Source organism: Salmo salar, chromosome ssa15, assembly GCF_905237065.1.
Source record: "Salmo salar chromosome ssa15, Ssal_v3.1, whole genome shotgun sequence".
Taxonomy (NCBI): Eukaryota; Metazoa; Chordata; class Actinopteri; order Salmoniformes; family Salmonidae; genus Salmo; species Salmo salar.
In genome coordinates this window covers 83,227,522-83,250,434 of record NC_059456.1, presented here as the reverse complement: position 1 = coordinate 83,250,434, position 22,913 = coordinate 83,227,522, and the positions used below count along the sequence as shown (strand labels likewise).

Sequence of the window (22,913 nt, the reverse complement as noted above, 5' to 3'; positions counted from 1 at the left end):
AACTTTGATGTAATGTCCTTAAAACAAGTCAAAATGAGGCTCAGTAGTGTGTGTGGCCTCCACGTGCCTGTATGACCTCCCTACAACGCCTGGGCATGCTCCTGATGAGGTGGCGAATGGTCTCCTGAGGGATCTCCTCCCAGACCTGGACTAAAGCATCCGCCAACTCCTGGACAGTCTGTGGTGCAACGTGGCGTTGGTGGATGGAGCGAGACATGATGTCCCAGATGTGCTCAGTTGGATTCAGGTCTGGGGAACGGGCGGGCCAGTCCATAGCATCAATGCCTTCCAATGCCTTCCACACTGGTGGCTGACCCCCTAGTAAGACCACAGACAGTTCAGATTGGGGACCGTTCCAATCCTCATTTGGTAGGACACATTCATTCAACATGTGCCATCCACGGACTGCAGGGAATATGTAATGTTGTAAGTCATCTCTTGCACTCCCATAATAAAACATAATGTAAGGAACTCAACTCTTGATGAAATGTGCTCAATTGGATTCAGGTCTGGGGAACGGGCGGGCCAGTCCATAGCATCAATGCCTTCCTCTTGCAGGAACTGCTGACACACTCCAGCCACATGAGGTCTAGCATTGTCTTGCATTAGGAGGAACCCAGGGCCAACCGCACCAGCATATGGTCTCACAAGGGGTCTGAGGATCTCATCTCGGTACCTAATGGCAGTCAGGCTACCTCTGGCGAGCACATGGAGGGCTGTGCGGCCCCCCAAAGAAATGCCACCCCACACCATGACTGACCCACCGCCAAACCGGTCATGCTGGAGGATGTTGCAGGCAGCAGAACGTTCTCCACGGCGTCTCCAGACTCTGTCACGTCTGTCACATGTGCTCAGTGTGAACCTGCTTTCATCTGTGAAGAGCACAGGGCGCCAGTGGCGAATTTGCCAATCTTGGTGTTCTCTGGCAAATGCCAAACGTCCTGCACGGTGTTGGGCTGTAAGCACAACCCCCACATGTGGACGTCGGGCCCTCATACCACCCTCATGGAGTCTGTTTCTGACCGTTTGAGCAGACACATGCACATTTGTGGCCTGCTGGAGGTCATTTTGCAGGGCTCTGGCAGTGCTCCTCCTGCTCCTCCTTGCACAAAGGCGGAGGTAGCGGTCCTGCTGCTGGGTTGTTGCCCTCCTATGGCCTCCTCCACGTCTCCTGATGTACTGGCCTGTCTCCTGGTAGCGCCTCCATGCTCTGGACACTATGCTGACAGACACAGCAAACCTTCTTGCCACAGCTCGCATTGATATGCCATCCTGGATGAGCTGCACTACCTGAGCCACTTGTGTGGGTTGTAGACTCCGTCTCATGCTACCACTAGAGTGAAAGCACCGCCAGCATTCAAAAGTGACCAAAACATCAGCCAGGAAGCATAGGAACTGAGAAGTGGTCTGTGGTCACCACCTGCAGAACCACTCCTTTATTGGGGGTGTATTGCTAATTGCCTATAATTTCCACCTGTTGTCTATTCCATTTGCACAACAGCATGTGAAATGTATTGTCAATCAGTGTTGCTTCCTAAGTGGACAGTTTGATTTCACAGAAATGTGATTGACTTGGAGTTACATTGTGTTGTTTAAGTGTTCCCTTTATTTTTTTGAGCAGTGTATTTAAAAGAAGAGCATGACGTGAAGATGCACATCCTTCATGTTGAGTTGGCTATGAAGGAGTAGGAGAGAAACATGAAGCAGCAGTAGTACCAATCTTCTTCTCAAATCAGCACCAGTTCAGGGTCCAGATATTTCCATTTGTGAAAGAAAATGTTTTGGATATTACTTGTTTCAATCACCTGAGCTATCTTTGTTGGAAGAAGTGCTGCATAGCAAAAGCATCTCTGCAGGCGAGTCCATTTCTGTCATTCTCTGCCTCAACCATGGGAACATGGGGGTCATCCTCATCTTCAATGCGAGGATCTGGACAGCCATGCTGTTAGAGGTAATTGTGAAGCACTGCTGTTGGAATTATGACAATGCAGCATCTTCTTGGTAGAAAGCGCAATGTGTTTCTGAGACACTGGAAAGGACTCTTCCATACACCAAACGTGCGCTCCACTACACCTCAGGTGCCGATATGAGCTTGGTTGTAACGTTGTTGCTCAGGTCCTATTATATGAAGATGAGCCTTCCCCTAAGAGAGTCAGATGAAAGCCTTGGCTCAAGCATACAAATTATGTCAGCAGCATTTTCTTTGTACATACGGAAATTGTCACAGAAATTGATTTCATCAAAATCATTCAGTGGGTTGCTCCTGTCTATAACTGCCTTTCTGCCTGGCCTTGGAGGTGCTCTGTGATCATCATTGAAAGTCCAGGTAATCCATTTTCCTCCATTGCCAAGGTCAACCTGGATACCAACATCCATTCATCTGAAGTTTAACCTGCCTCTGGCCAGGTTTCATTTAAGGCTTCACTTAGATCTAGATTAAGGCCATTTCAGTTAGTCCAGTTTAAAAGCAATTTAGTCTATGATTAGGCTTAATCTGTGTCTGCAAAACTGCCCCTTCATGTTGGTCTTTCCTTTATTTTGGCAGTTACCAGTATTTTTTCACATTGTTGATTATGTGTTTATTACCAGGATGATTTGTGTTGTATTGTTTTTCTCTATACTTTATCTCAGAGGAAGGGTTATACGTAGATGGGTGAGAATCCTTTTCAGACAAAGCTGCTGCTTGTTAATGTTCCTCAAATAAGTGGAAATTGTCTATCAAACATTTCTCTTGGGTTAAGTGGGCTGGGAACTCACCCAAGCCGCCTACAGGGCTGTATAAAATGAAGTCAGTTTTTGTAAATAAGGCATAATGCAGCAAGAGGTCACAATAAGTGTTAGGATTTATGAATATGTCATATCATTGATAATTAAATGGTAAATTATTACTTTTATAGCGGATAGAGCCTCTATTTCAATTCATTTGAAACTTACTACATTCACCATGAGTTCAAGTTCAAGACTGCATTCATAGAGTCATGGGCCTGGTCCGTGAGCTTTTATTTGCTTTTCCAGCTGGACTCACTGTGGCTCTGGGGCTTTTTAAATAGGACAGTCTGGGATATGTGCCCTTGTGGTGAACACAGTAAAAGCAGAACAGTAAACATGATGGACTGAAAATTGCAAACGTCCTTTGTGCATCATCCTTTAATACACATTTCACTCACCATCAAGAGCACTGGGCAAATGGGAATTTCCACCAATGGAGGTGAATCCAGAGAATTTGTGGCTTGTTTATTTTCCAGTGGAGTCTGCATTCGGGAGAGAGGATGCCTAGTGTATGGAGGGGGTGTGAGCATGGGGTGGAATTTGAGAGGGAGAGAGTGTCTCCTGTTCCTCAGTTGCACTGTGTTTACACAGTGGACACACCCCTGACCCAGGCACCACCACACACCCCCATGCCTCACTTCCCCCACATACACTGATCCGCCCCTCAGACACAAAGCCACAGGGATGGCCTAGATTCCTGCACGTGCAGACGCAGGCACATAAAGGCACAGGGAAAATATTACACATGCCTGTTCTGTTGCACATGCAACCCACATACCTTGCCAGATGTTCATTTACATGTACACATAGCACAATGGCGCTCACGCCAGATTCACACACTCCATCATATGCTGTGTGTATGAGCACGTTGAAAGACTAGACCACTAACCATTGCCTACACATTCACACACATGTATACGCCCACACAAGGTACGCAGACAAAGCTTCATGCGGTCACTGTTACACACTGAGCCTCCTCCTCCACACTACACACATCTAGCCATCTGCAAAGTGCTTTGTGAGGAGAGTTCTGGTAGGTTAGATTTGAGAGACACACCCAGGTCGCAGGAAACCGTCTGAGTGGGGCCCATGTGACTCTACAACAACACCACTTTCCAATGAGTGATGAGTGAGCATGTGTCCTGCTGTTCACAATATGGCTTTGGGGAACCACTTGGTGCTATAAAAATTCTAATAGCCTACTGGTCAAAGATGTGGCTCTGGTTTAAAGGTCTGAAATCCTCCATTATTTGTAAGTGAAACCAACCTAGCCAAGCTCAGCTCGCAGCCTTCACACATGATCACTGACAGACAAAGAGGCCTGACAGTTATTCCTTCAGACTACCTCCAGAAAGGCATGTGCCCCAAGTTAAGCTCTAACTCAACAACACTGGGCTGCATACAAAATCAGTTCCCCTAACCTCTTGATTCCCCTCCTCTTCGGGATGTGGCATTCGTTTTCAATGCAGAGAGGAAGAGAGGCTTTGATGCAGCCTTTGACAATGTATAATTCATAACCAGAAACACTTTACATTTTTGTATCCACATTGTTAATGTCTCTTTCTTGCGATAGAATCATAGCTCACTGTAGAAAAACAACAACATTCACCAATTCTCCTTTCAGTCATTATGAGAAATCCCCAAATACACATAATTCCAAACTTCACAACAGCCGAATTGTTGAGCTCTTCGCTGGTTTTCTATGACGTCAGGACACACCCCTATATGGCAGGGGGGGCATCGTCTTCAATAAATTCAGAGGAGTTCTATTCGACCAAAAACATGAGACTGTCATGCTCCTCCTGTCCAATAAAAAGAGAGATTATTCTTACATGTTTGTTATGATTGGTTGCTTGTGGTGATATACTTACAGATATGCCTTTCTGCTGAGCTGTGGGGCGGGACAACGCAGAAGTGGTGGTTGTAGCTATTTATGGATAGATTAAAGATTTGCCTCCGTACGGATTAATGTAAGTATTTTTACTAATAAGCTTACAATTTGGTCTTTATAACATGCACACGTTAAATACATTTGATAATGATGCACTGACTTTCAGTAATATGTGTTTTGATGCGTTTGACACTGAAAAAATTGTTCGCTCGCGCAGCGCTGCACGCTTTTCTGGCGCTTCGCAACTGCGCGGCTAGCTCGCGGCATTTGTAGGCAGCTAGTTTGTTAATATTTGAAGTTGCTGACAATGTAGTTAGCTAATGTAATTTTACTGCGTTTAATTTGGTAATGTTGGTGAATATTATTGTTATATACTTTACGAGCTACTTAATATGGCTACCTAGCTATCTTGCTACAATATTACTTGTTTGCGAGTTATACTCCTAACGTTAGCTATTTTGTTCTGCATAATAAATGTTTTGATTTATCGTCTTTATTTATAGCTAGCCCGTTACGGTTACGTAAGGTTTGTGTGATCCATTGCCATTTCTTTCAGTTTAACACCAGAAAAGTTTCCATTGAACGAAGAATACGTTCACCAGCTACCAAACATTTGGAAAATTCTCGACCTGGCTACAAGTTTAACAGTTCCCGAGACCCTACCCAGCAAAGTAAAGAAACGTGACATGCCACATCAGGTATGAACATAGCTTTTTAGCAAGTTTGCATAATGCTAGTTAACTAACGTTAGTCACAAACTCGATTCATCCACCACAGCAGGGACTGTGATGCAGCTAGCTGAGGAACGCTCAACTCATTTTTCTTATCGAGGCTGAATTGAGTTTTGATATCTGGTCGCGGGATTTGCTAGCAACAACATTCAGTGCGGTTACATGCACACAAAAGCGATTATTTTGTATAGTCGGATTATTATAACAGTTAGATTAAAACGTTTACTTACTTTGCAAGAAGAACCTAATAATACTTTTTACATGAACACATCTGAAATCAGGTTACCTGATGGCAATCTGATAAATGCAGAAAATAGTGCTGAGTGATTAGTGCTTTTTGGTTTGGGTTCGATAATTATTTTTAAACATCGAATGCATTATGCGGGTTGAATGCTGTAACAAGACATAATAAAACGGCCAATAAAAGTCCCATGATGGTAGTGACCGCCCATTACTGCTTATCACTTATTAACCATTTATTCACATTATTTTACTTAATTCAAATATTTCAGTTGCGTATATGATTTGTTTTATTCACTGACTATTTCATTCCAAGTCATCTCATCTCTATAGAAATGCTGCCTATGCTATCTGACAAAATCACTATTTTGTAGTTCTTCAAAGTAAATGAGGCATACTTTTATGACTGCTGAATACCAACTATCAATCCCTTAGATCATGTATTTTCAAGTAGATGCTTCCCAAAGCAACTGTTATTAGTTGTTTGAAAACCAAAAAGTAACTTGCTCGGCACTAGCAGAAAACTGGCAATCAAAATAAACGTTCCACCACAGCGAACATGTTATTTTTGCTAAGCATATTCGATTCTGAGTTCGTACATATAGAGTTTGTATGTGCAAACTCCTTCCAAGATGCATGCATTCAGTTCCGAAAACACTTCACTCACGCTGAAGAGGGAGGCTCGCTCGGCTGGTGCTAGCACATGCGCAGATCAAATGCACCGCTTGTACGCCGATTTAAGGTCATTACGTGTCGTAATCATTTCGAAAGATTGCTCAGAAAACCAGGTGTTTTAATCCGCGAATGCTCTCTTGATTTTGACTTTACGCAGATTAAAGCTGCAATATGTAACTTTTTGGGGACCTGAGCAAATTCATGTAGAAATGTGACTTATCGATCTGTCATTCTCATCGAAAGCAAGTCTAAGAAAGGTATCTGTTCTACCTTCCCATTCTTAAGTTTTGTTTTTGCATCTTTTAGTTTCTGTTTTGTACACCAGCTTCAAAAATCTGAAAAATACATTATTTGGGGTTATTGAAAATATATTTAACAGCGATTTAAATGGTACAATGATTCTTTACACTTGTTTTCTCACAAACTGAAATTAGGCAAACTACTTGAATTTTAGCAACCAGGACAGTGATTTTCTACCTAGTGTACCTTTTTTAAGATGAGCAGAGTATGGTGTTTACATGATTATTGCATAATCGGTTTAATATCATTTTTATTGGGTAAACTTACTAATTGTAAACCTACTTATTGAGTTACTATCAGTCGGTCCTTGTGAAAATGTCAATTCTGAAAATGATTCTGTTTTTCCTTTACAACTGCAGTCCTGCTGAAATTCATATTTTTAATAACTTTTTGCTAATACAACCACCCACTTAAAAAATATCTAACATTTCTAAAATGTACTTTGGCCTTTGCTGCTATAGCCCATAGAAACACATTGAATTACTCATTTGTACATGGCAAAACAGACAGTCAAAAGATAAATCATAAGGTTCTGACAGGTCTGTCCTAAATGGAATCGAATAGGCTTTGTAAAAATGTGGTAGTGTGATTTTCTTTTACGTCCCATCAGGTAGCCTGCTTTTAAATGTGTCCTTGTAAACAAGATTATTAGGGAAATAGTTATTCTTGAAAGCATGTGAATGTTTTTTTAAACTATTATATTAAAGGGAAACTCTGCCACTTCATATTCATTATCTCAGCACCAAGCCAATTGTCTACATATGTGAAAAAGGCACTTTCTATCATTTGTGGTCAAAAAAGATCAGAAAGGTCCTAAAACAATGCAGGGTAGGATTTAAATGTAAGAAAAACAATGATTTTCAAAACCTGCAATTTGTTTCTAGCCATAGGGATGGTATTTCTTTCTCCCCAAATCACTGAATCTGTTTGAAAATCACTACTTTTAAAATGTTTAAACTTTTGATATCATCAGTTATAACTTCTTTACATTCAATTTTTTTCTTTTTTTTCCTGCAACTTAGAAATGTGCCATTTTTTTTCTTATGTAGACACTGGTTTGATGATGGAGATAATGAATATGAGGTTGAAAAGTTTCTGAGTTGCCCTTTTTACTCACTAAAATAGCTATATGGGTCCCAAAAAAAGATACGGGAACTAAAATGTAAAATTCTTTATTTCTACCCTTATTTCAGACACTAAACTATCTCCATATACTTCCATTCATTTTTTAAAAACTGGTTCCAGGTACCTTCATACAAGGCTTGTGGGCATCCTAGATCAAAGTGGAGAACACCATCGTGTTCACGAGAGTCTCTGGTTTCAATAGTGGTCATAATCGGCCAAACTGTTTGGATGCTACAGACGTTTTTGTGAGAAGATCGATTTTTGGGAAGTCTATGATCTGACAAACACCACTGTAGCTCTGCCACCTTTCACCGCAGATGCGGAAGGGCGATATTGGCGGATGTGGTGGATTGAGACGCAGGCCCTGCAACAAAAAAAAAACACATCTCTATCTAGGTTTGCAAACTGTCTGAAACCTTCCACTAAATTACCTGGAATTTCTCTGTAAATTTCTCTGTAAATTTAAGCCCAGGAATTTTGCTTAAATTCATCAAAAAAGTTAACTTGTAACAGTGAACTTTATTGTGGGATATGATACACATAAGGAACTTCTAGGTATTGTGGCCTATTTTGGTTAAACTATCCCCAATTCAATGGAATTGCAACCCTCTGCATGCACAGTGCATTCTTCCATCACATGTGCAGCTGATTCTCAAGATCTTGCACACTAATGAGATGCTATTGAGCCCACACTACTACACTGTCTGAGCCAAGGACTACATGCTTTCTGGTAAGTTTTGATTACAATACTGGGTCAGGTGAATATATATTTTATGACACATGATTTGTTAACTAGTAAATAGTAGCCTACAGCAAAGTGTGTTTAGCAGAAATTGTTAACAAGTTAGAAATGATTTAGTCAGTTTTTGCTACCATGTGGGTTTTAGCTTGGTTGAGCCTGCTAACTGAGTGTTTCATTTTAAAACATTTATCTTATAAAGGAGTTGATTAACTGCTTAACTATTTATCTGTACATGGAATTGTATTTTATTTATTTTTTACTCATTTTTTTTCATCAAATCTTTACAGGGAAAAGCCACGGGCTCTATCTGATTTGTGGAGAAATTTCACTGCAGCTAATGTAGAAGGAAAAGCTGTGTACATTTGCTAATACTGTGAAAAATCATATGTGAAGAATGCAACAGAGATGAGAATCATCTGGCCAAGTGCATAAAGTTCCCTCCACTCACAAACAAACAAGCTCTGACAAAAGTCCCTCTACTTCTATTCGAGGTGAAAATGATGAATCAGACACCTTATCGATAGCAACAGCTCAGGGTCCTCCTGGAATCCATTTTTTTTTTACTCAATGGAGGAACGTAGTCAGAGATGCTGATGAATGTTTTGCTCGAGCTGTGTATGCAACTGGTTCACCTCAAGCTCACAGGCAATGTGTATTGGAAGAGATTTCTGAATGTTCTTCGCCCAGCATACACCCCTCCAACCAGACATGCTTTATCTACTCATTTGCTGGATGCAGAGTTCAAGTGAAGGTCAAGCAAATCATAGAGAAAGCACACTGTATTGCAATCATCTCTGATGGGTGGTCGAATATTCGTGGGCAAGGAATAAGTAACTACATCTCCACCCCTGAACCAGTATTCTACAAGAGTACAGACATAAGGGACAACAGACACACCAGTCCCTACATTGCAGATGAGCTGAAGGAAGTCATCAATGACCTTGGAACACAGAAGGTATTTGCACTGGTGACAGACAATGCTGCGAACATGAAGGCCGCTTGGTCGAAAGTGGAGGAGACCTACCCTCACATCACACCCATTGGCTGTGCTGCTCATGCATTGATTCTGATTCTCAAGGACATCATGGCACTGAAAACAATGGATACACTCTACAAGAGATCCAAGGAAATGGTTAGGTATGTGAAGGGTCATCAAGTTATAGCAGCAATCTACCTCACCAAGCAAAGTGAGAAGAATAAGAGCACCACATTGAAGCTGCCCAGCAACACCCGTTGGGTTGTGTTGTCATCATGTTTGACAGTCTCCTTGAGGGGAAGGAGTCTCCATGGAATGGCCATATTACAGTCTGCCCATATGGACAGCCCCATCAAGAGGATCCTCCTGGATAATGTATTTTGGGAGAGAGTGGTAAGCAGCCTGAAACTCCTGAAACCTATAGCAGTAGCCATTGCACGGATTGAGGGAGACAATGCCATCCTGTGATGTTCAGACTGCTTGCAGATGTAAGAGAATAAATCTGTACTGCCCTGCCCAGTTCAGTGTTGCTCCAAGCAGAGGATACGGCAGTTCTGAAATGCATCAAAAAGCGTCTGGCGAACTACACTTCCAAGCAAGGGCTTTGGGATGGAGATGCAATATGGGAGTCGTGCCAACATATCTCATCAGCCACCTGGTGGCAGGGACTTTGTTGATCTGAGGCTCTTTTCTCTTTTGCCTCCATCATCCTCCAAATCCCACCAACATCACCCGCCTCAGAGCGCAACTGGTCCTTTTTTGGGAACACACACACCAAAGCACACAACAGTCTGACCAATACTAGTGTTGAAAAATTGGTGGCCATCCGGGCAATTTTGAGGCTTTTTGAGCCTGACAACGAGCCATCCTCAACAAGGTTGGAAGATGAGGCCTCACAGTCTGATGTTCAAGAGGTGGACATTGAGGAGGTCCAGGGAGAAGAGAGGAACACAACCAAAGCTTTAGTTTCTGGACTATAATTTTACAGATGTATGTTAAATGTTTTTGGGAGATGCGATGGATCATTATTCCCTTATCAGTATTCCCTTTTTGTTGTTCAGTGAAATCTTCCCATGTGAAGTGTCAACTCATTTAAAGTTCAGTTTGTAACTAAATGTTTTTTTTTTTCTATTGGAATGATTTAATCATTTGCAATTATGTCTACTTATAGTAAGGTAAAAGGTTTCTGTCTCCATATGATATAAAAACCTCTACATTTTAAATGGTATCTTAATATGAATTGCATATATTCTCTGTAAAGTTTCCACTTCTGAATATTCCCCAAAATGTGCAACCTATCTTAAACAGATGGATTTTTAAAATTATGTTAATTATATTTCAAGTCTTTAAAAGTAAGAGAAACAATGATTTTCAAAACCTGCAATTAGGGAGGGTATTTTTTTCCCCCATATCACTGCAAATCTGTTTGAAAATGACTTGACGCACTTGATTTATTTTTTTCTTCCTACAACTTACAAATGTGCCGTTTTCACACACAGACACTGGTTTGATTCTGGAGATACTGAATATTAGATTAAAAAAGGCGACTCAGCAACCTTTCAATCTGACTATCCACAATACTCATTATTGTGTGCATGTAACCCTACTCACTAAAAAACTGTGGGTAACGTTATATCCTCCTGTATGTGACTCGATAGACATTCTCTGTTGCGGACACATTTCTAGTAACATGGCAGTGTTCATAACCTTGCCAGACTATTAGCTTTTTTTGCCTGAGTGGTTCATTTAATTTATTTCCCCCCAAAATTCTGTTCTCTCTGTTTTGTTGCTTCAGGTTTTTTACTGTCAATCACTTGTTTAATAAAAAAAACAACACTTGCTTAAACCAAAGACTACTTTTGAGGTCTGGGAAAAATATAAAATGTTTATTTTGAGTAGTTACTCTTTTAATGGAAGTGTATACCAGCAAGAGACTATTGTTTCAGTAACCCTCATGTGATTGCAGAGTTTGCAAAACAAATGGCCACTGGATTCATAGGCTTGTTTGTAGTTCACATTTAATTGAGAAGGTTTTGGGAAAGCCTTTCCATCTGAATCAGAAGATGGTTATCGTTAGCATTGTCGCTAACAGCTACACATGTTGACATGCGCACGCACCACACACAGACAGGCATTCCTGTGCTTTTGCATTTTGTCTTATGTTTAACTTTGGCAAATGTAATGCATTTTCTAATACGTTAATACATTTAGTTGATTTCAATGAAAGTTAAACACATTAATTTTAATGTCTGGATTCTGTCAGTGTTCTCTGCAGCTCAGACTGTTCCTAAATGTTGTAGTCTGGCCTTATTTGTGGTCTGATGTATGGGTAAATTTGACGTTTTGTTTTTAGCACCATTAACCCATAGGCTAAATCTCGTACCTTTGTGAAAAGAGACTTTGTCTACGGTACTTTTTGTGGCTGATGGCCATATTACGTTGGGAGTCACTGTATTGTTTCAGAAGCCATTACCATGCAGAGATCTTGGCTGGCATGGTTGGGCTATTTGATGTGGTCAGATTGTGAGGTACTCCATGCTTTTCTGAGGCGGTGCTGATAAAACCCTTTACCCCTCACCTCCCCAGAGCAAAACAAGAGGTTCACTTCGATAGGGAAAGAGCCAGAAGATTTAGCACTGCCAATGATCTTTGTTTACCCACAAACTGTAGGCAAGAGTTGTTATCAAAGAGATTTTATGTGATGGTGGAGTTGGCAAATAATCATATCATTCTGCCAAGTAAGCATAGGCTACTTTGTAGTTAACATATAATTGAGAAGGTTTTTGGGAAAGAGTTTCCATCTACCAGAAGACTTTCATTAGCATCATTGCTAATGGCTACACAAAGTGGTAGACTCGCGCACCACACATACCCAAACGGGGAATTCTCAATGTCTCTTTAGAAAGTTGCAGGAGATACAAATCACTGATGCATTCTGTTCATGTCTTATGATAAACTTGGGCAAATTAATACATTTTCAATACATTTTGTTGATTCCTTCAGTGTCAATACATTTTTGAATATTGTTGAATACGATTTTGTCTGTATTCCTTCCGCGTTCTCCGCATTTTATATGGCCTTACATAATAGGCCCCATTCAGGCAAGTGTTCCCAGCTCATCTTGAGTTCTGCCCTAGTAGCTGGTTAGTTCAAAGTGCAGTACAAACTGTCAAGCAGAAATGTTTCCAACACCATAAACAAACACGTCCAAGTATCTTGGCTATTGCTGGTCTACAGCAATTCCCTGGCTTGTGGTGTGAGTGCACGTGTTGCTGTACAGACGGTGGGCTTTCTCTTGACGGCTCCCATATGGGCAAGGCTTGTGAAATTTTGTGTACATGCTTTGAAAACAGAACTAAATGGGTATCATTCGTTGTTCCCCCAACCACACATTGCAAACAAATAACTTGCTGTGCTGAAAGGCCCCTTGCGCATTGCGTAGGACCACCCAGCTATGAGTGACACGAGGGAGATCATTCAACAAGATAAAAATTGTCTTTTTTTTTTTTATGAGTAGAGACCCATGCAATTATTAATTATTACCCTTTGCCTCACTGTCTTCCACTATTTTCCTTGAAGATGCAGTTTACGCCTAAGTATTTAACTGTTAAATCACTACACTCCAGTAGCCTTGCAGCCTGAGTAGTGGATTACTTTGAAAAAGGGGCTAATGGTTTCCACATGAGTGTAATTGCAATGGAACAAAATAAGTGTAGGTATAATTCAGGCCTTTAGAAAAATCGCTGATGTTATAGTTTTGTGATTAGGCCTTGGCCTTAGGGGCTTTGAGATCCCCAGGGGCGGCCAATGTTTGTAACAGGCAAGCCAGGCGGCTTTCTGTGACTGATCTGTACACCTTGACACTGTTAGTCTCCAAGCACGTTGACAGAAGCCACATGGCTGGTTAATCCTGTGCTAGCATTCAATGCCGACAGAGAAAACGACAAGTTGAAGTACTCCATTGAGAAGAATTTATGTTTTCACAAAACAGCTCTTGGAGAGGACTTTGACTTTTTCAAAAGGTTTTCATAGTGTTCATTTTTTTCTAAGTAGGTGGCTCGATCAATTGTAAAGGCCTTGCACAGTGCATACAACATGGAATTAGAGTTACCAGAGACCAAGGATTACTTCAGATTTTTTACTTTTGGCTACTCGATTACACTAGTTTAACTACCATTACCTTAATGTTTTTACTGCTACAATAACATTTGCTCGTAGTGCTCATTAAGCCTTAATGGGCAGTGTTGATGTGCTGCTGTGTAAAGTGTATCCCTGGGGCTTGCAGTGCAGGAATTCACATGCTTTTGTCCTGTGCAGTGTATGATCCCTGGACTTGGAGAGAGCATAGCAGCAGGGAGGGGCTGTGTTTTGTAAAGGACTCTGGTCTGAGCTCTCGCTCTCTGACCGGTTGTCCTCACAAAGAGGCCCAGCGCAAGGGGGATATCCACTCCTCTCTCTCGCTCCCCTCCTTCCTCTCTCTGCAGCTCATGGGTCGAGTGGATCAGGGAGGGATGGGGTGTAAACTGAGTCCACTGGATAGGATTGGTTGAGAGACAACAAGCCCCCCACTGCAGCCCCTCCCCTTCCTGTTTGTGTCCTAGTCATGCGCACCCCAGACCCCCCCCCTCCTCTCATCCTCACCACCGCCACTACTGCACAGAAGAGCTGCTGACTCCTGTGGATCTTCTGTGAATACAGAACACAGGGGTAAGCCCATGGAACAGGACTGAGCATGTTTGGCTTGAAGTGTTCTTCTCCACACTCTTTCCCCTTTCCTTCCACTCCTGTCTCCTCTTCTCTCCTGTTTTTGAATGGTTCTGATTTTCATTTTGGTGTCTGTCTCAGAGGTGTGTAATATGAGGTAGCTTGTTGAAATGTTTTTCTCGCTCTGGGTTTCCATCTTTGTTTTCCTGTTGTTCTTGTCCTTAGTAGCCTCTGTGGTTCTGTGCTATTTTTTTGGGCCACTCTGAGGTCTTCTCGGGTCAGATTTGTTTTGTCTGTGCTTGTAGTTTGCCAGTCATAGTATGCTTTAAACCAACACCCGCTTACCTCTCTCTTAGGAACTCTGTCAGATCAGATGACAGATATTACCCAGTGACGCAGCATGCATTAGAGTGACTTAATGGGGTAGTTAGATATAATTTTTAGTTTGGTTTCCTCTGGCATGATGTATTTGTCTGATTGCTGTATGTGGGGTTCCCTGTATGGAGGTGAAAGCGGACACCACTATGCTTCAGTGACCTTTCTGCCTACACCACAGGCTACAGTTGCGCTCATGCTGCGTTCCTGTGTTCACCTTTCATCACAGGGATGTTATTGACTTAACAAAATGCTGTTGACTATTGAAATTGAGTACCTCTGGAATGCATATGGAAAACCTAAAGAGAACGGATACAATGTGTGATTGCAAATATTGTGAGAACTAAGGACATCTGACATTTATGCTTATTCTTTGATGCTGCTCGTTAACACAGGAAACCATGAAACCTTAGTTCTGTGGGTGGCTATTGTCTCTATTGCATAATGTGTCTGTAATCTCATCTTTATTGCACTGCTGTAGTGCGGGGTGTTAACGTTTAAACGAAATTGGTATCCTTAACGTTATGAAAATCCTAAACTGAAATGTCCCCTCCACAAAATTAAAATCACAGTGCAGTTATCGCAAACATTATTATCCGCGTTATAGCCCAACTAGACAATAGGCTATAAAGGCCTGGGAAAAGTTGTGTAATTTAAATAAAACCAGAGCGGAAAAGGTTAACTTTAGGCAACTTTGGTGAAATTTGCAAAGCATGCAAGACAGATTACCAAGACACATGCACACCCGGCCTGCCCCTCTCTCTCTGTCGCGCTGGCTCGCCTGGGGTGTATTCATTACGCTGATTTATGTTACAAAACGTTTCTTAAATGGGTGCAAATGGGACCTTCCTGAATTTGGCCAATAGAAACTCATTTTAGTTGAACGATTACACCCCTGCTCTTTCTCTTCTGATGCAAGTGTATGTTGTGTGTAGAATATCCTTGCCTATTCATTAATGCTAGGCCCTACTCTACTGAAGTTGCGATACATTGCAAGCTAAGAAATTGTGAGATAAAGCATTACATTGCAAGATACAGCTTTTGATTGCCTATCAATAGGCCTAGTGCACAGCTCTGACTGTCTAGCTGGGGGCCTATACTGTGCCTCTTTCTCTCTCTTATGAAAGATACAAGTGTTTGATTAGCTGCCGTACTTCAGAGAACAGTCTCCTCTGTTCCAAAAATACTGAATCTTAGGTGTCGATTCCTAGCGGAAACTAATCTTTACACTCAGAAATGTGAGTCGACATGCAAGGAGTTGAGGAATCAATTATTTTAGTCAACTCACCACCACTACGTCGTTATCCGTTGGGGAAAAATAGCAGAGGAAAGGCAAGCGACAGCAACAAAGTCCTGTATGGCAGTTTAATGAGAAGGAAATGTAAACTTTGCTTTGTGGAATTGAGAGAGGCCAACAATAATGTTAGTACAGTTGCAATGCTTAACCATCTGAAAGGGACACATCATGAGACCCAAGCCCAGAAAGTCCGTGGCACCTTAATTGGGGAGGATGGGCTTGTGGTAATGGCTGGAGCGGAATAAGTGAAATGGTATCAAACATGTGTTTGATGCAGGGGCGGAGCCAGAATTCTTTGGGGGGGGGGGTAGGCCTAGAAAAATGTGGATAGGCATTTTTTTCCCTACTTGTTTATTACATTTATTTTGCGATGTGCACCGTATATTATTTCATAATACAATCATTTTATACTAGTGCATAGTACTTGGCGCAACCTCGTTGCATATACAAATAATTACATATCCCAGCATATTAAAATAAGACAGTTGCCAATAACATAAAACTGATCTTCAGGCGCACTTTAATCTCGATGGGCAAACGTGCCTATGTTTGATGTTACCATGTATACCACGGCGGGCAGTAGTACTATAAAAAGGTACCTTACCTTTTTAGTAGACGTATCATAAGGCGTGACCTACATCACAAGGTGCAGACAGCGAGGCTTTGAGTTGACTATAGTGATGATTTCATCATAATCCAATGTATGTCAGTTCACGCTCAAAAGACAGCAAACTGAAGTGGTTCAGCCGGGCACTTGTCATTGATGTGCGAAGACTATTTTTTTTAATCCTAGTTGTTGATGAGAAAAGTCTCTCCGCACTGCATGCTGTCATTGGAAGTATGACAGTGATCCTTAACAAAGTTTATATTAGGGAAAATATCTTCAGGGCAGCTGTCAAGTACACTCATTATGGAGGAAATGTCACTCTTGCCCATGTTAGTTTTGCGACTCAACTGCTGAATAAAAACAGTGAATTCAGCATCCTCAATTGATATTGCATAATGATCGCATATGGTCTTCAGCTGCTCTTTAAGGCCGCAGGTTTGGGATTCTTTGGAAAAGGAGACTGCGCTTGCATGATCCCATATGTGTCTTCTTGAAATCTTGAGTTTAACTCAGTAATCTGTCTGTCTAGAATATTGTTCCAAAGTTGCCTCAGGTTACTGTCACTCTTGATGCTGGATGTTTTCCCTAATGAAGTTGTGACTACACTGTCTGCCAATTTTACAGGCAGTTTTCGCTGCTGTGACGCGCTCACATCCCAATTACTAATATCATGCTTAATCATCATCTCTTCAGTTAACTCGGGGGAGACTTAGCTTGAACTTTATCAATCTCTGAACGTTGAAAAGCTGCTTTTGAGGATTTCAATTAAACCAATACAGTCCGTCACAGATAATGTAGAGCTTTGTAATCCCTTCGTTGCAAAATCACTAGTGTGAAACATTTTGCGAAAGGTGACTAACGGGAATAAAAACGTATTGTTCTGGATTTGTTGTAAGAGGGCATCGGCTTCTAATTTGGTTTTTCCACAAGCCTCTGAAAAATCTGCAAGAACCTCTAAAAGCACTTTACTCACAGACCCTGATTTTGAACGCCAACGTACATCTGTGGATCTTTCTAGCTTGATACATGGTCTATCGGGATGCAACTCTTTTTGTACTTCTATGAATAGAGCATGTCAGTGGGATCCACTCATAAATGTGTGTAGCTGGTTTATTGTGTCAAAAAAACTACTGACATGTCCCAACACTTGCCGCGGTGCACAGAACCAAATTCAAACGGTGGGAGTTGCAATGCACATATTCCGCTTGCTTAAATGTTTGCTTTAGTAGGACTTGTTCCCTGACATGACTGAAGCACCATCGAAACAAAAACCCACACACAGAGTGGGATCCAACTCCAGGGGTTGAAACACTTCAAGTATTTTCCGAGAAATTCCTTGTGCAGACAAATCAGCGGTTTCCATAAACCCAACAGCTCTTTCTTTAATCATTCCAGCATGAATGTATCAGATGCACACAGCAATAAGTTATCGTTTAGATTGTTCTTTTATATTCATCTGCTTGTATGGCAAAATACGTGGAAGGGGCAGAATGAACTTAATCTTTTATCCTGCACAGTGACAATGATGCTTCACACTCCAGCAACTCATTCTGAATTTCATGGCTCATAACCGTGGCATTGTGAGATGGCTCATTAAGCCTGTTTTTGTATTTCTGAGTCATACTTTGAGATGAAATTGAAGATTTCTAAAAAGTTACCTTTGTTGATTGCCTCTGGTTTCTCTATGCCCTCTGAGTGGAATATCCTTCTTTGCACACATTAGAACAATATCTGTGACCACTTTAACATGTGCACAGTTTTGTTCTATAAAATCCATGTTTGCATCACCATGTATTTGGTTTAACACAGTCCCACGACTTCTAGGCTCATGGGTCGCCTTGTAGGATTCAAATTTTGCAAGGGCACTAGCATGTAATTTGCTATTCTTGTGCTTGCAGCAAGCATTTCTTGGGAGTTTCCAGTTTTTAAATACATCTCGTACAAATCTGAATTTGACATTTGCCCCAGGAAAGTGACTACAAAACTTACAATAAATTGCATCTTTTGCTTTACTATACTCAATCCACACAAACTGGTCATACCACCTTGAAGAGAAGCAGCGTGATTTATCATACTTGAAGGGAACTTTGCTAGCTTTGGTTGACAGGCTGGTTCATCAACGGCAGACAAATTTGTTGGTGGACCTACTGCAGGTTCACCCCCACCTGCAGCATCAAGAACGAGTGGAGACAGTGGGGTAGGCAAGCATGCCTGGCTCAACATGGCATTGGCGGTTGTGATGGCGTTTGCGGTTGTTTCTATCCTGGCGCCACCTGTTAATGTCTCGTTCTGGAAGATATCGGTAGATTGATCCAAATTATTTTCTGGCACACTCTTTTTCCTCCAGGTGTCTTTTTTTGAAAAACCTAGCGATCAACATTTGGTTTGCCATTGCTAGAACCACTAAATGACCTCAGCTGGTGAGTCAATTCGAGTAAGCTAGCGTGGTAGAGCTTGCTAGCTTATGCGCTACAAAGTTTATCCACGTTGTTCAGGTAAACCACTATATGATTTTATTTTAAATGTAACCAATAGTTGGAAGCCAACTTGATTGTCGCGGACTATTACATTTATATTAAAATTACCCATAGAAAATAAATCTCACATGCATTTCTTTTAAAAATGTAATAAAATACCAATATAAATGTATATTGAAGAATAATAACTTTTTTGGAGTAGGCCTGAGATCAAACACCCAGGCCTACCCGTGGCTACGCCGCTGGTTTGATGCCATGCCATTTGCTCCGTTCCTGCCGTTTTATTATGAGCCGTCCTCCCCTCAGCCTCCGCTGGACCCAAGCCATTGCAGGCAGCAGCGCAGCTGCATTGTGAATTTCTGGATTTCTAGGATTTATTTTATTTGCATTTTAATGGACAATCAGGGAAGGTGTCTTAAAGATTGTCCAATTGTCACATCCTTAGTTGTAGTCAAGTCATACTGACTAACAAAAGTGAATTGACTGACTGGTCTAAGATCTGAGGGACTTGCTTCTTTGAGTGGTAGGCATGCACAGTAGTGGAACGGTTCCGTATTTCACTGAAAGAATAAAAGTATTGTTTTCAAGATGATAGTTTCTGGATTCGACCATATTAATGACCAAAGGCTCGTATTTCTGTGTGTTATTATGTTATAATTAAGTCTATGATTTGATAGAGCAGTCTGACTGAGCGATGGTAGGCAGCAGCAGGCTCGTAAGCATTCATTCAAACAGCACTTTTGTGCGTTTGCCAGCAGCTCTTCGCTGTGCTTCATGCATTGAGCTGTTTATGACTTCAAGCCTATCAACTCCCAAGATTAGGCTGGTGTAACCGATGTGAAATGGCTAGCTAGTTATCGGGGTGAGCGCTAATAGCGTTTCAAACGTCACTCGCTCTGAGACTTGGAGTAGTTGTTCCTCTTGCTCTGCAAGGGCCACGGCTTTTGTGGAGCGATGGGTAACGAAGCTTCGAGGGTGGCTGTTGTCGATGTGTTCCTGGTTCGAGCCCAGGTAGGGGCGAGGAGAGTGACAGAAGCTATACTGTTACACTGGCAATACTAAAGTGCGTATATGAAATACAAATTGTATAGAGAGAAACAGTCCTATAATGACTACAACCTAAAACTTCTTACCTGGGGATATTGAAGACTCATGTTAAAAGGAACCACCAGCTTTCTCATGTTCTGAGCAAGGAACTTAAACGTTAGCTTTCTTACATGGCACATATTGCACTTTTACTTTCTTCTCCAACACTTTGTTTTTGCATTATTTAAACCAAATTGAACATGTTTCATTATTTATTTGAGGCTAAATTGATTTTATTGATGTATTATATTAAGTTAAAATAAGTGTTCATTCAGTATTGTTCTAATTGTCATTATTACAAATGCAGAAAAGAATCGGCCGATTTAATCAGTATCGGCTTTTTTTGGGGGGTTCTCCAATAAATCAGTATCGGTGTTGAAAAATCATAATCAGTCGACCTCTAATCTAAACCGCTGTGAAGTATGTTTTCCATAACAAAAAATATTTAGTTTTTTTCAGTGGTTTGAAGCTGGTGTAAAAGATGCAAAAACTAAACTTAAGAACGGGAAGCATAGAAATAGTGCACGTAACAGATCTATAACACTAATTTCTATGTGAATTTGGTCAGGTTGACATATTGAAGCTTTAAAATGGCCAAATCACAATTTTAAGTAACATCAAACCAAATATGAAGTTGATTTCCAGCGATTGTGGTCACAGGTGATATCAGGCCCCCATCACTGCGATTTAGATTTTTAGCTGAATATTGTAGTGGCGGTTTAAAGAACTAAACTATGGAGTAGAATTTCTTCTGGCTCATAGCCTACTTTTAGGGCGAGGAACCATCTAACATTTTGTAAAATAGTAAACTACTCCTTTAATTCCCCTTTGCCAGGAATTTAAATCCTTCAATGGATCTGCACTCATAACTCTGTCCTGTGTGCCAGCTGGGCCTGGTCACCTTTAGGAGATGTAGGCTACAGCAGTAGTGTAATGGTGGTGCAGTAGTAGTGGATGATGTGATGGCAGGCAGCAGCACACTTCCCCCCCCCATTGCAGTACCAGCCAAGAGCCAACAAAACTGTGCCTTTTTCTCCTGTGCACTGCTGCTGCATTAACACAGGCAATCAGTCGTTTCCCTGAGTGAGGGCGGGAGGGAGAAACAAACTAAGCCAACACCAAATAAGAGTGAGGTAATGATTTTCGGAACTGCCTCTCCTGCTCTCTCTCATTATTTTCCCCATATGGACTTGGTTGTTTTTTTTCCTCCCTCACGTAGGTTTCATGTGGGAGCGACTCATGCCTGGCTGAGGAATATAGGAGCTGGATGTTTCTCTATCTGGACTGGAGGGACAATGTAGCTGTGTGCTGCTGTGCCCATTTTGTCAAAAGGCCTTGTTTACACTTCTGTTGGATAGAGGTGGTGTACCAGATTTTGCAATCAGATATTCACTGTTCAAACAAATGTTTTACTGTGACCTGATTTATGATTTTTTTTTTAAATTATGATTGATCAATCTGATTTTAATTCCTTTGTGATGGAGAACTATTTGTCTCCATGGCAGGCAGCAGTGGTCGGATCCACCACTGTGTATGTGTAGTCTGGGGCTTGTCTGGGGGGAGCAGAGTAGCTTTTCCTGCAGGTACCTCCCACACTGTACAGTAATGAACTCTGACTCTTGCTGTGTGTGAGGTCTTTTTCTGCTGTCCTAGTCAAGTGTGGTAAGTGCAGCAAGTGGGTCTTGAATTAGTGGCATCTATGTGCTTTCCCCACTTGCCCTCTTCTATGTTTTGCTATAAATATCCTCCCCTGACTTCAGCTGTGGGCTGCATTTGAGCTGGCATGATTGTCTACTCACCCGCTCACTCACGCTCTTCCTCGCTGTCAGTTTCTTGAACAGCCTGTATTTTATTTTTTTTTTTTCTTAAACGGATGAGTCATTTTCTTTGTTGCATGTAAACCTTTTTTCCAATTCTATTTTTTTTTTTATCATTAATTGATGCCAGGGTTGCGTGAATCCCTGAGCAGATGGAGTGGTGGTGTCTGTCTGCTGAAGATGTGGGTTTGGACACGTGACTCCAGGAAGGGTTAATATTAGGTGAACTCTACAAAGTGAGACATACTGCAAATCATCTATTTTCTAAGAATTAAAAAAAGATTTAAATAGGGTTTATTAGAAATATTTTCATAGTTTCTTATACTCATGATGGTTAATTTGTGTAGTCCTTTAACACTAGAACCGCTAAAGCAGTCATTCTGACTGCTCATGATTATAAACATTTTCTCTGCAATTTTTAAAGTCATGACCCCCTCTGTCCTTGACTTTTCCTAAATATTTCAACATGCTGTTTAAATGTTAATATCACAAACAGAACTGGAGTTATAACAAGTTTTAGGAGGGTATGTTTTTTTTTTTTTATGGTTTCCCCTCGTTGCCCCGCTTCCCGACAGTAGGGCCGATCTGCGCCTTCTCCCAAATTGCCTCAACTGAACCTAAACTATACCGTCACTAATTTAATTTATGTATCTCAACAGATGAAATGAATGAAGTAAAGTATGATGGGTGAGTTGATGAGCGAGGGGATGTGAAAAATGCATAGTTATGTAATCACCAATTGTGAATAAAGAACATGGCGGGCCATTGTTGTATTTTCATTTTCTAATTATAATCTCAAAATGGTATGTACCCTATATCAGTCCACCAAATCCAAGCAGTCTTATCAGTCTACTCTGGCCTACTTGGAGTACACAGTGAGAGCGTGCGCAATTTACCATGTCAAGAAGACCAAGACGAATGGATGCACATGCTAGGTTAGCGCTGCTACAAGATCTGAATGAAACGACTCGGTTATTTGGAAAGAAATGAATCATGACATCGCTGATTTATTCTTCTGATTCTGGGCTTCAGCTTGAAGCACAAAAAAGCCAGAATGGTGCACACTGAGCAGGGGCCCGCTCCACCACCCAAATGAAACGG

General features: G+C 41.4%; 1 protein-coding gene across 3 annotated transcripts in view; it reads left to right on the top strand.

Annotated features, from left to right (window-relative positions):
- Window positions 1–4,523: 4,523 nt before the first annotated feature.
- vdr0 (vitamin D receptor) overlaps window positions 4,524–22,913 on the top strand; it is a 79,514-nt gene continuing 61,124 nt past the window's right edge. The window contains exons 1-2 of one of the 3 annotated variants that reach the window (XM_014146371.2): window positions 4,524–4,739; window positions 5,217–5,358. The gene's annotated coding sequence lies outside the window, so the exon portion shown is untranslated. Of the gene's footprint in view, window positions 4,740–5,216; window positions 5,359–14,091; window positions 14,157–22,913 lie in introns of those variants that run through there. The other 2 variants (XM_014146374.2, XM_014146372.2) reach the window with 2 other exon arrangements.